Raw genomic sequence first — 13492 nt, 5'->3', positions numbered from 1 at the left:
TTTCCTGGGTATGAACCCCTCTGATATAAGGCTGTTCATGGACTTCTGTGCTCTTCTTTTTCCCAGAAGGCAGAACATTTGTTTGGAGAGGATCACCATAAACACCTGGCTCTCAGGCCCCTCCTTCCCAAATGAACTTTGACTCCTCTTGTCTTCAATGGTTCTTCTCCTCTCCTCTTTGAAGTGGAAGTTTTGTGGGAAGCAAGTTTCTTCATTAACCCATTCTTCCTCCATGTTTGTAGGTACTCCCTCCTAATCTTACTAAATTCCCAAAAGTGTCTCTCAGCTTGGACCCTGACTCCACTTGTTCCTCTACAGCTGCGTTCCTGTTGTCAGAAGTAGGCATTTTCTTCCCTGCTTGGTTGGAAGACTTGATGAGGACAAGCTAATCCACCATTTTATCCTTCAACTAGAGACCAACCAAAAGGTCTGCTGTCAGATGTTCAGAGAATGAGCTGGGTTGTTGATAAGATCTGAGTTTCTTTTCTCTACTTAACATTCCTCCTGGACTTCTTGGCTCTATACTGCCATGCTGTCATTATCTAACATTGTGTAACAAATCATCCCAACATTTAACAGCTTAAAACAGCTAATATTATCATTTCACATAGTTTCTAAGAGATCTGGATTAATTTAGCTGGATGGTTCTGGCTCTGGATCTTGCATGAGGTTGAAGTCAAAATATTGGCAAAGGCCACAGTCTCTGTAAACTTGACTGGGGCTAAAGGATGTGCTTTCAAGCTCATTCATGTGACTTTTGGCAAGCAGCTTTAGTTCCTTACCACAGGGACCTTTCTATTGAGCTGCTCATGACATGACTTCCCCCAGAAAAAGTAATCCATGCGATAGAAATAGATAGGAAGCTAGATAGGTAAGTAGATAGATAAATAGGTAATCTCCCAAGATAGGATCTGAAATGGTTTTATAAACTAATCTCAGAAGTGACATATTGTCACTTTCTGTCATATGCAATTGATCACATAACCCAACCTTGGTACAATGCAAGAAAGTACTATACAAAGGTATGAGTACCAGGAGGTTGAAGACCCCTGAGACAGAACGAAGACAAAGCTTTTCTCTCTTATCTACCTAGAGGTCACCCCTACAGTTCCTCTGCTTCAGTAATTGCTTCTTCTCAAGAATGCATCAAAAAAGACATCACCCATCTGTTAGGGGGAAAACTGCTTCCAAACCCAAAGAACTGTGCCTCTGCCCATGTCATCCTTAATCTGATAACCATTTTCCAACAAGTATTGTAACTTGATATTCACCTAAGTGCTGCAAAACCTGAAAGTTGTTTTTTTTTTTTTTTTTGACAATTACTACCATGATCAATTTTTTAAATTATTGATGTAACTTCAGTTCAATTCAGTCCACACTGAAAGGATAATTCCCAGAGAAAATCATAAGGCTACAACAAATGCTTTGACAGAAGCCTTTTTTTTTTATATATATTGTTTCTCCTATTAGGATAGGCAGGCAGTAAATTTAATATGACATTCTTTCAAAAGTGAGATGTAGATTCCAAATTCATTTCCAGGCCCATGGTCAACTCTGACTTCATATCTCCTATTTGTTCTAAGTGTAATGGCATTTAGAACTTTCAAAAGAGGCTGAAGGTTCTGGGCCACAGGCTTTAATCACAAGGTTCTTCTTTCTGTAGAGTGACCCCCAGGATGTATCTTTCCTCTGCACAATACCTGTCATTTAAGTCACATACTTTAACTGTGTCAGTATTCTTTCCTGAGATGGAAAGAAGCTTTCCTATCAAGGGCCTGGAGTACTTACTGTATTGTGAGGAATGCTATGGGTGGCATCCATCATGAGTAGCAAAGAGTCTCCATGACTGATGCAGTTGTGTAGCCCAAGTGCCATGAATAGGCTGTGCCCACTCTTTTTTTTTTTTTTTTTTTTTTAATATATTTTATTGATTTTGTACAGAGAGGAAGGGAGAGAGATAGAAAGCTAGAAGCATCGATGAGAGAGAGTCATCGATCAGCTGCCTCCTGCACACCCCCTACTGGGGATATGCCCGCAACCAAGATACATGCCCCTGACCGGAATCGAACCCGGGTCCCTTCAGTCCCCAAGCCGACGCTCTATCCATTGAGCCAAACCAGTCTCGGCGGCTGTGCCCACTCTTAAAAACATTGTCTAGTTGGTGACTTCTGGTATCATCCATGTTCTTTGACCATTGGCCCATGTAGGCCAAATATGCAAGATGCTCAATTCCAAGGATCTATTGGAGAGAAAGTCTTTCTGCATTCCCTCCCCCAGACCATGGAAGGTCAACGAAAAAGAACAGGAAAAACATTCTCATTTACACCCCTTTGGGTGAATTTGCATTTTAAATGGAAAAGACTGAAATCACACTCAAAAGAAAAGAATTTCTGAAGTTGCTACAGATATCCAACAACATACACTAACATGAAACAAATCGTTTTTGAAAAGAGGCTCAAGAGGACAATAGTTTCTTTTAAAGTACAGGGAGAAAAACCTCCTGACATGATTTTATAAAACACCACACCAAATATTTTAGGCATTCATGAGAACTGGTTCTGGAAGCTGGGTAAAGAAAAGACATATTCTTTCCTAGCACCCACATAGCTCTAACTACCCTCCCCACAGTCTCCAGAGTTCACATAATTGGCCCCAAAATTTTCAGATGCTTGAGCCAAGTTCATGGAGTAAAATATCTGCCATTTAAATGTTCTTTGCTTCTTTCAATCATGTCTCTTTTTAAATATCTTACTTGCTTCTTTGTCTAACTTTAGTGATTTTTGAAATCACTAATTTGTTTCCCTCTTTCAGGATGAATATACTCATCTTTTATGGCAAAGATAAGTTTGTGGGATTTAGGATATGCTAGCTTATTCAATTTGGGTCTGATTTGTTACTAAGTTAAGGATCTTTACATGGGTATATATGGGTGACAGGAAGGAAAGCATCTTTCTTTACACTTGAAGATGAGAAGGAATTAATAGTAATTAATGGTACATCAAGTCTCCCTTTAGGTAACTAGCTAACATTTAAAGTATAAATAATTCAGTCATGCAATTTTTGAATCCCATGAATAGTTGCTAAAAAAAAAAACCTATACCATTCATTGTGTAGACAGTGGAAGCTGTAAATATCCTTTATTGCTGAAGAGCTTGCAACCTCACAAAGAAGGTAGGCACACAAGTATAATTTCCCTTTTTTCAGTGATAATTGAGTAATATTGCATTATGGCTAAATGGACAGACTCTCCTCCTCAAAGAAACATCTTCTTAGAACTTTTTAATGTAAGATAAACAATTTTCTCATCTACAAGTTTAAAGTAGAAATGGAAAAGAATTTGGGGGTTTATACCTGGGACACCAACAGTCATGCTTTATGCAGAGTAGTTCACAATGTATGAAAATCACTTGGTTGGGTTATCATGATCCCAAAGAAATTTAATGTGCATAAAGAAATTTAATCTCATAACAATTCTATTCTATTCCTTTAAAGCCACATAGCTAGTAAGAGTTAGAACTGGGACTCAATCTCAAATATTTGTATTCCTCGTTCCGTTACAGCATATATCCAATTAATTCTTTTCTATATTTATATAAGCATCTTTGATGCACAGAGAAGCCCCCCCATACAAGGGTATACAATTCAGTAACTCCATTTCCTACATTTTTTATGTCTTTTCTTGTGAAAGGAAAATGACCTCGTGAAGTAACTGCAGTTACCTCCTCATTCTCAAGCTCCACTGAAGAGAGGAAGAAAGAGAAATGTTAGAGAGAAGATTCGATTAAACATCAGACTCGAGCTATTAAACATGACATAAAATAGGTTACTGGTTGTGCAGTGTGCTCGAAGGGTAACTAAAAACAGGACAAACTCTCAGCTGCTCAGGAAAGTTTTTAAACATAGTTCTGCCTGAAGGTCAGAGAGTAGATCCAGTAATTTCCAAATCCCTATAATTACATGATTTAGGAGAAATGGCAATAAAAACCTCTTTTTTTATCCCAAGTGGAAGCAAAACATTCAGTGTCCAGGTTGATGGTCAATAATGAACAGAGTGAGTTTTACTTTGTGTGAGCTTTTAAAATAGAAACATTTATCTCAAACTTTTTTTTTTCTTTTGGTTTTTGCTCTTGTTAAATTCTCAAACTGGAGACTTGTGACATTTAACCCGGACTATTTGATGTTGTAACAGCTAGCCTTGCCCGTGATGAAAACAACTTTATACTTCAAAGACAAAAAAAAAAAAAAAGAGAAAAAGTTCAGATACAAAATTTTCACTACCATTTCTTATCATCCCAAATACATAGTAAACCTACTCTATTAAGAGTCTGTGCTGTGGGCTAGGGGTTGCCTGGAAGAGGTCAATGAAGGAAAAGGAGACTTGTATAATATTTTAAACAATAAAGAATTTTTTTTAAAGAGTCTGTGCAAGACACCAGGGAAAATATAGAGAAGGATAAGACACAACACTTGTAATTGAGCCAAGTGTAGCAAGTTTATTGGGATCCGATTTGATTCATCAGATGGCAAGGAATCTTTGTGATGCACTTGCAGTTCTAATTAAAACTCCCTGGAGTCATGCCTTTGAGTCTCAGCCCTAATTCACTTCCAGACAGTCCTGCAGTTTCAGGTGATTTGTATAGCTTCTGCAGACTGTGGAAGAAACTTTCGGCAATAAGATGTCTTGTTGAAATATAATTTACAGATCAAGTCAGAGATGAGGCACAAAAGCAACTCCGAGGGAAGAGAGGGTGAAATGCCCCTTAACCCTACACTCCCCACCACGTGTAGGCACTTGATAAATACTTAAGTGAATAAAAGTGTTATATTTAGATATGGAGACTACAAAGGTAGCACACGATCCCCCACTATGGAAGGTCTCCTCTCACGCAGGACAGGGACACACAAATGACTTAACAGGATAGTCTTGCCTGTGGTGGGGCCTTGAACCATTCCCAACTTGATCAGAACAGAAGTCACAGGGACTGCATGAAAAGTGGTCATGCACCCCTGAACTTTGCTCATGTAATTCCTGTCTGCTCATCTTGCAATGTCAACCTTGAACCTCCTCACACATCGATGCATCTCATTCCTGACCGATTTGGCTTTACATCTTGGTCCTGCCTGTTGGTGTTTAGCTTGACTTAGACTGGTGACCTGAGTTAGAACTGCTTACCTTGGCACTGCCCCAGCACATCTGTAGGAGAGAGCAATGACCCTTAATTCGCTGGGCCATCTGCATTAAAACGTGGCCTTGCTATTTATTAGCTCCCTATTGTGATCTTGGGCACAAACATAACTTTTTTGTGTATGCTTCAGTTTCCTAAAGCTATTGAATTAGGGTTATAATAGTACCAAACTCAAAGCATTGTTATAAAGATTGAGTTAATACTTCTAAAACACATGAAAATGTTCCTGGCACATAAATTCTGTATTAAATAAAGTGTACCACCAAAACAGGTTTGGCTCAGTGGATAGAACGTTGGCCTAGTTCGATTCCGGTCAAGGGCATGTACCTTGGTTGCGGGCACATCCCCAGTGGGGGGTGTGCAGGAGGTAACTGATGGATGATTCTCTCTCATCGATGTTTCTATCCCTCTCTCTTCCTCTCTGTAAAAATTAAATAAAAATATATTTGAAAATAAATAAATAAATAAATAAAGTGTACCTCCATTTGGTTTCCTCTCAGTATTGTTTCATTAAGCTGCAGCTAATAGGCCCAATGGCCACATAACCTAACAGGTTGGACACGACTAGCTGGCCAAAAGCATGGAGTGAGCATAGATAAGAAGGTGGGGAAGTAAAGACTGTCTCTTGAAGAGTCCCATTTGGCTAAAGCACTGAGCTCAAGGGGCTGCATATATAGTAGCAGTTTTTAAAGGTTAAGAAGACCAGGTTTTGGAGTAATTTGAATACCAATATGGGGAGCTTGTAATCTATTCTGTGTGCCATGTGACATCACAGGATTGGATCAATGCTCCAGAAAGAATTCTGGTAGTAAGAGGGACAGGAGGCTAAGACATGGTGCAGGCAAGAAACTATTTTTTTTTCCCAAAAGTTGCAATGATCTAGGCAAGTGATAACGAACCATGAAACGAAGGCTGTGACGATAAAAGCAACGAGGAGAGAGAGCATTCTAAGACAGTAGAGACTATCTGGAAGCAAAATGCAGAAAAATGTGTGTATCTATGATATGACAGGTATCTACAAGGTGCTTTGTCAACATCGTCTCATTTAACTGGCGCTATATCTAGGTTAGGTAAATAATGGGTACTTGATTAATTCAGATGAAGAAACTCAGGGAGTGAAGCAATTTGCCTGAGGTCACAGTTCTAGAAAGCAGCAGAACAAGGATTCAACCCAGTCAATTTGGTTCCAAAGTCTGATTTTTTTTTTTTTTTTCACCGATTAAGTTCATGTAGGAAATGAGAGAAAGGAAAAAGCTGAATAGTCTCCCCAAAGCTGAAATGCAGTAATCCAGAGGAGAAAGCTTGAGAGAGGAGAATTTCAGTAGGGAGGACATGGTCCACAGTGTCAGGTGCTGGTAAGATTGAAGAGCATAAGAACACAGAAAAGGCCAATGGAGTTGCGTGTAGGAAGGCTACTGGAGATCTTCAGGAGAACCATTTTAGGAGAGTGGAAGGAGCAAGCCCGGATTTAAAAGCGACTGCTTGGTAATAAAGGAAGAAAAACAAATGGGAAATTAAAATGGGAATGGAGAAAATAGAACATATTTGTAGGTCAAAAAGAAGTCAAGCCAGCAAAAACATTGTGGAAGGGTCCTGGCTGATGTGGCTACGTGTCCTCCTTTGCACCAAAAGGTCGCTGGTTCGATTCCCTGTGAGGGGCACATGCCCAGTTTGTGGGTTCAATCCCTGGTCGAAATGAAGATTGGGGAAGATGATATCACACATAGATGAGGAGTCTTATCTGGACAAGGAGTCCCTTTCTCTTCAGAGATCTAAGGGACTTCAGGAAGAAGGGCAGCAGAGGGAAGGAAACCCCCATTGCCTGATCTCTGTTTCTCAATGAAGAAGGTGCAAATAATGATCTGCTGAAGTTGAAGGGCTCCAGGGACACAGAGAAGTGAGTAATCCAGGCCTTCCTCTTTCACTCTTTCCTGCCATATTGTTGGATGACCCATGGCAGACATCAAATTTGGCTAGTTTTCTCCTTGTTGAATTGTGGTTGGTTGTTTTTGCTGGGATTATGCATGAGATGCAGTTGGTTTCCAGTTCTTTAAAGTATTCTCACGTTCTCCTGGCAATTATGAAATGTCTTTAAATTCCAGGAAAAAAAGTAAAAATTGCAAAAGAGGATACAATTGTAGCAAAATAGCTATCTTACCTAATAATAGACAAACATGTAAATTGACTGTAACTCCGCTACGCCACCAGCCAATCAGGAGTGATATGCAAATTAACCCAACAAAGATGGCAGTTATTTGCATACACAGGCATCGAGTGATGGGTGGGACTCAGGCATTCTGCCCCACCCCTGGTCTCTCAGGGCCTCTGGGCAGTGTGGGAAGGCGGGGCTGGAGCAGAAAGAGGCAGCTTCAGGTCTGAACAGAAAGTGGCTGGGCCGGAGTGGAAAGGCAGTGTTGGCAGCCAGGGAAAGGAAAGCCCATTCTAGTATGAATCTTCGTGCATCGAGTTTCTAATATATATATATATATATGCCTAAGCAACCATAAACGACAGAATGACCAGAACAACCAGTCACTATGATGTGCACTGACCACCAGGAGCAGAAGCTCAATGCAGGAGCTGCCCCCTGGTGCTCAGTGCACTTCCATAGTGGGAGCACCCTTCAGCCAGAACTCGGGCGCACAGCTGGCAAGTGCAGTGGTGGTGGCAGGAGCCTCTCCCACCTCTGTGGCAGCCCTAAGGAGCGGCAAGCTGTAAGGAGCAAGCAGGTGGGCGGTTAGGAGCAAGGGGTCCAGGATTGTGAAAGGGATGTCCGACTGCCAGTTTAGGCCCAATCCCCAAGGGGTCCCAGATTGCGAGAGGTCACAGGCACTGGGCCTCTAGTGTAAGTGAATAAATAAATAAATAAGATATAATGACAACCCTTCTCATAACCATACTGACATAAAGAACCCAAAGCAAGACTTTTGGTGCACTCCTGAAAATGAGACTGATATCACTTCATTCACCTTTGTCTTGAATGACTGTTACATTTTCTAAGCATTATCCTAGAAAAAAAGGGGGCATATTTTTACTGTTCGTGATTGTTTCTCACCCTTTATTCCTTCTACTGCAAGACAAGAAGGAACATCCTTGTGTAGTATAAGTAACAAAAGCATGACTGTTGATGGGAACAATAATAGAAACATTCCCAGTTCTCTCAAACCATAGGTTGGAGTGACTTGAACGTTCAAGAGAAGACACTGAAATTTATGTGGAATGGGATGAATTGCAGCCCACCCCCTGAGAATCGCCACCTCACACCTCCATATTTCTAGAGATCTGAGTAGTCTCAGGGGTTTTCCTAATGGTAGAGAAAGGGTTGGTGTGCAGCTACTGTGGTTCAATTCTCACACTCTGAGGAAAACAGCCTGGAGCAACAGCCAACTCACCTGGATACTCAGAGAAAAGTGCAAGAGGGATCTGAGAGGGCCACTCATGGGCTAGGAGACTAAAAGCATGTGACTGGAAGTGATCCGAATATCCGTTTCCTCTGTTAAAACAGTTTTCATCTAAGGATCGCAGAAATTTTTGGCGCAAAGAGAATTTCATTATGTTTTAGATAACGAGTAGAAGACACACAGACACACACGCAATTCTCTTTGAACTTACAGACTCTTGAGAAGACAAACATGGACATAAGTGTAGTTATCATGAGATGTTTATAAAAAAAAGCAAGCAAACAAACAAAAACAACCACAAAACCGGCCGTTGAATATGTTTGGGGAATCATTACTATATTAAAGGTTCTCAGAAATCCTTGTCACTTTATTTCACTCAGTTCCAACTGGAATGCATTTTGGCCACTGCCACTCTAAACAACAATACAGGAGGTGGTGGAAGCAATAGTTAGAGAGAACTTCATAATTTCAAAGACTTATCTCAAAATATTGACTGGAAATTTGTTTTCAATTCAGATTAAAAAAATTTTACAAAGGACTATAGAAATCAGTTATCTGTTTATGCCAACACCTGGATTCAATTTAACTCATTTTTAACAGAAGAATCATACCTTTTATGTTTAATATGGCCACCACGCCTAGCACAATAAGTGTAATGAACATTCATTAAATGTTTGCTATTTGACTGATGATGCAATTTCTCTGAGCCCCAACTGTAATTCACAGACACGACTTTTGTGGATACTAACCAAGTCCATGGGGACTGGATCACATGGGCACAAATGGCAGAGCTATAGCACTATAGGAACCTCTAACCCTGTTGCCTTTGAATAAATATGAATAACGGTTTATGGTCTATGCATGAATAAATTATACAGGACACTTTCACTTATGAGCAAAATTAACAGAAATGGAAAGAACATGTGATATATTTATAGCCTGTATTTTCCCTTCTGATGTGAAGGATGGCTTGATGCTTCATGTTTTGAAAAAGATGTTTTCATTTCCTTTGAGATTCTTATGAATTCTTTTCAGTTAGGAAAGACTGCTGCCTCCTGTGACACCCAGGTCTACAGAAGCTGCTTGTGGACTTTGGCCTTAGGGACGTAGGCGTTATTGTGTATTTCTACGATAATTTTTCAGGGATATGTAACTTGCCTATAAAAATATGCCTGTGGGCTGACTCTTGGCAGTGAACATTTTAGTAAGAGACTATATTTAGTAATATCTGAATGTCTAAACAAGTAACACATAGGTATGCTATTTTTAAAAACTAGGTGACAAAAAACATTGGTTGTTATTGCCACCTTTTCAATGTTTTTGGCTATTGCTAAATATCAACTTTCAAATTTATTTTTTTAAAAACATTTGAGAAGCATGAATTTCAGTTAGCCCTGCACTGGCCTCATCATGAAAAACAAATAACTCAAGTCCTTCAGTTGGAAAATTGGTGACACTGAGCTAGGCTTGTTGAGTCAACATTGATGCATGCTGACTTAGGTTCTTGGATTCCAATGCTGAGGGATAGCAGTGATATGGGGGGTCCTCATTATGATCTCCTCTTTTCCTCATTAATTCAGTTCATTTGATAAGTATGCACAGAGAGTACTTAGCATTATTAGCTTTGTTTGGGAGGGATACAATGACAGCATGGATTAACTGGAGAGCATTAGCTTTATTCAACAGGTGGTTGCTTGTAACTTAGAAGGGAAGGGAACAAATGCAAGTAAATGGCATTGTAATACAACCCTGCATTCAGAGGTATGGCCATTAATACTTTATGGAAGGGGACACACAAATTAATCAACCCACAAATTAAAAAACCCAAATAAATAAGTAATAAACATATTTGGAAGATAGGTTGGAGTCGTGGAAACTTCATGCATTGAATCCAAGCCCTGCCATTGTTACTTAATCCCTTCTAGCCTATTGCCTCCATTTGTAACATCAAGATAATTATACCTACCTTGCAGGTTGTTGTAAAAATTAGACAAATATAAAACGCTCAGTAAATGGGGACTGTATGATGAATATTATTGCATGGCAAAATCTCTGTTGGGAGTTTCACAGCTAGTAAATGCTAATGGTCACAATCAAAAAGGAAGGTTAAACAGTCCAGAGCAGCCAAGAAAGGCCTTGTCCTTGCAGAGGTAATACCTGCGTGAGCAGTAAGTTGTAGACAAGAGGGAAAGGGAAAAAGCTTCGTTTAGAAAGAAAACTTTATTTGATCTTATTTAAAGTCCAAAGCTCTGTGAGCAAAAGAACAGGGGTTGTATGAGAGTAAATCTCAGAAGGTTACTGATCATAGCCGGGACCGGTTTGGCTCAGTGGATAGAGCATCGGCCTGCGGACTGAGAGGTCCCGGGTTCGATTCCGGTCAAGGGCATGTACCTGGGTTGCGGGCACATCCCCAGTGGGGGGTGTGCAAGAGGCAGCTGGTCGATGTTTCTCTCTCATCAACGTTTCTAACTCTCTGTCCCTCTCAATTCCTCTCTGTGTAAAATCAATAAAATATATTTAAAAAAAAAAAAAAAAAAAAAAAGAAGGTTACTGATCATAAATTCCTAACTGAGCAGATCAAATCATGGTGGGTGGTCACTTCCCAGGTCTGTAACTTCTTTAGTGAAAAGTTTTCAAGCCAGCCCTATCCATTGTTCTTGTGCATCTAGGTTAACACACCTTTGAAATGCCAGGATACCCTTCAAAGGGGGTATTACCTCTTAAGAGAGTACATAATCTTGTTAACTACCCTGTAATCCAATCCCTGCCATACTTTCTCCAATTTCCTCCTCCTTCGTTTCAAATGCATAAGAGGAGCTGCAAACCTGTTATTAGAGCATTTGAGATCCTGCTCCCTGGCATATGCAATTAGTTTGGCTCAAATAAACTCATAAAAATTCTCTACAGGTTTGGGTGTTTCTTACATTGACAGCCCCACATGCTGAAGCCACATGGGAGGACCGTAAATCCAAAATCTCTATATTTCCATGGTCAATAGTATAGTACATTGTTCTTAACACTATGTTTAAGTTGAATTTTAACTTAATTATGGTTATTATGACTAAAATTTCTCTTGTCTAGCATTGAAAAAGAGTTGAAGGGAAACCTGAGGCAAGACTAAAGAAGGAAAATAACCAACCCACAACAAAATTTGTGATTGGCCACATGTTTTGAAAAATATACCAGTTTATCTTTCAAGCACACATTAAGTTGAGCACTAGGACTGGTCCTTTCTCAGACATGCTCTCCTTCCACCCTGTTGGGAAGTGTGCATTCTTACCTTCCTTTTAACTATGAGGCAATAAGCTCGGAGAGCCTAGCAAAGCCAGGATTAGAACATGGGTGTCATTTACCATTTCTACTGTTATTTTTACATTTCAACTGAGGGAGCAGCACAGGCGGTATATGGAGGCAGGGTACTCTCTCTTGGGAGGGAGATGGGAGTGTAGCATCTAAACCATGGGATTCAAATGGGGGCTGGATCAGGAGACCATCACATATCTACACTAATAAAAGAAAAATAGGCAAATTGACCGTCACTTCAATACACCACACCAGCCAATCAGGCATGACTATGCAAATTAAGATGCAGGTGGCCCCGACCCCCAGCCACTTTTGGCCTCTGGGCAACATGAATGCAGTCAGAGTGGCTGGGGGGGCTAGAAGCCTGCTATGAGGGGGAGAGTGAGGGGCAGAGGGAGCTACAGGAGTGGTGCTTCACTTGGAGCCAAGACTGAAGGTGGTACAGAGTGAAGGCCTGGGTCCCAGGTGCCGAAGGAAAACCGGTGCCAGCAGTCAGGAGAAGGAAGGCCTATTGCATAAATCTCTTCGTTCTAAGATGATTGTCCAAGGTGCTTTTAATTCATCATTGTTGAGGTTCCCAGTGAGACCCCAGAAACATATATGCTGTTTTCTCATTTACTTTTTTAGTGGGGTGGGGCAGCATACTTTGGTATTGTACCAATTTCTATGACATGTGAGTTTGAGATAAGCAGCTGCTGAAACCTTATCTCCTTCCTCCAGCAAGCCATCTAGGACTACTACCAAGGATGGAATACCTCCCAGCAATGCCACCCACTGCAGACAGTCAAGTCCTGGGACTTTTTCTCTTTTTAAAACAGTATCTTACAGAGGAGTGGCAGATCTAAAATTTTACGTAAGAGGATCGTAGGGGCCATGTCTTACTGTTATAGAGGGGTCAAGTTGTGAGTTTGTATAGTGCTTGACATAAGACCTAGTACACACACATCAATTATTCATTTTGAAAAATGGCTCATGAAGATGTTTTGGAATATAAAATCCTTCCAAGCCCCACTCCCAACAACACAGTTGCTGCAGAGGAGTGTGTTTAAGAGACTATTTCATTAACAAGCATTTATTAAATACCTTCTATGTGCAAAGCCATAAGGCTGATTCCAGATGAAAAGAGAGACACACAAACTTTGTTTCCTGCCTTTAAGAAATTTTTAAATAACAAAAGAGACTTTGTTTGACATGTAGGTCACTCTCTACTAAAAATAATACTGTGATGGAATCCCTGTGGTGGAATTCTTTTGCACATCTATAAATATTTCCTTGGGGTACGCTTTAGAAGAGGATTTATAAGGTGTCGCTTTGATGCTCTTAGAACTTACAATAAAATAATCAAACAAATCCACAAGGTATAGGTAGAATGTAATGTATTATTATTTTAACAATTATAAGCCTTGCGTGTTTCTAAAACATTAAAAATGTATGCGCAGAATGCAAGAGTTTGGCTAAAAAGTCATTTAAATATCTCAGTAATCTAAGACACAGCGAAGGCCTGTCATATAAGGAAGTTTCAAGAGTGAGTATTACAGATCCTAATATGATTTTGAAAATTAGGTAATAAAATGACTCACCTCTGAGATCTTTAGCCACGTG

At 40.1% G+C, this 13492-nt stretch overlaps 1 long non-coding RNA gene across 1 annotated transcript in view; it reads left to right on the top strand.

Moving 5' to 3' along the window:
* Positions 1-13492, top strand: part of LOC311619181 — a 62622-nt gene that overhangs the window by 46961 nt on the left and 2169 nt on the right. The gene's annotated exons all lie outside the window — the stretch shown is intronic.

Source organism: Pipistrellus hanaki (genome assembly GCF_964339955.1).
Source record: "Pipistrellus hanaki genome assembly, chromosome: 3".
Taxonomy (NCBI): Eukaryota; Metazoa; Chordata; class Mammalia; order Chiroptera; family Vespertilionidae; genus Pipistrellus; species Pipistrellus hanaki.
Note: the sequence above shows the minus strand (reverse complement) of the source record. Positions and strands in the feature narration are given on the sequence as shown.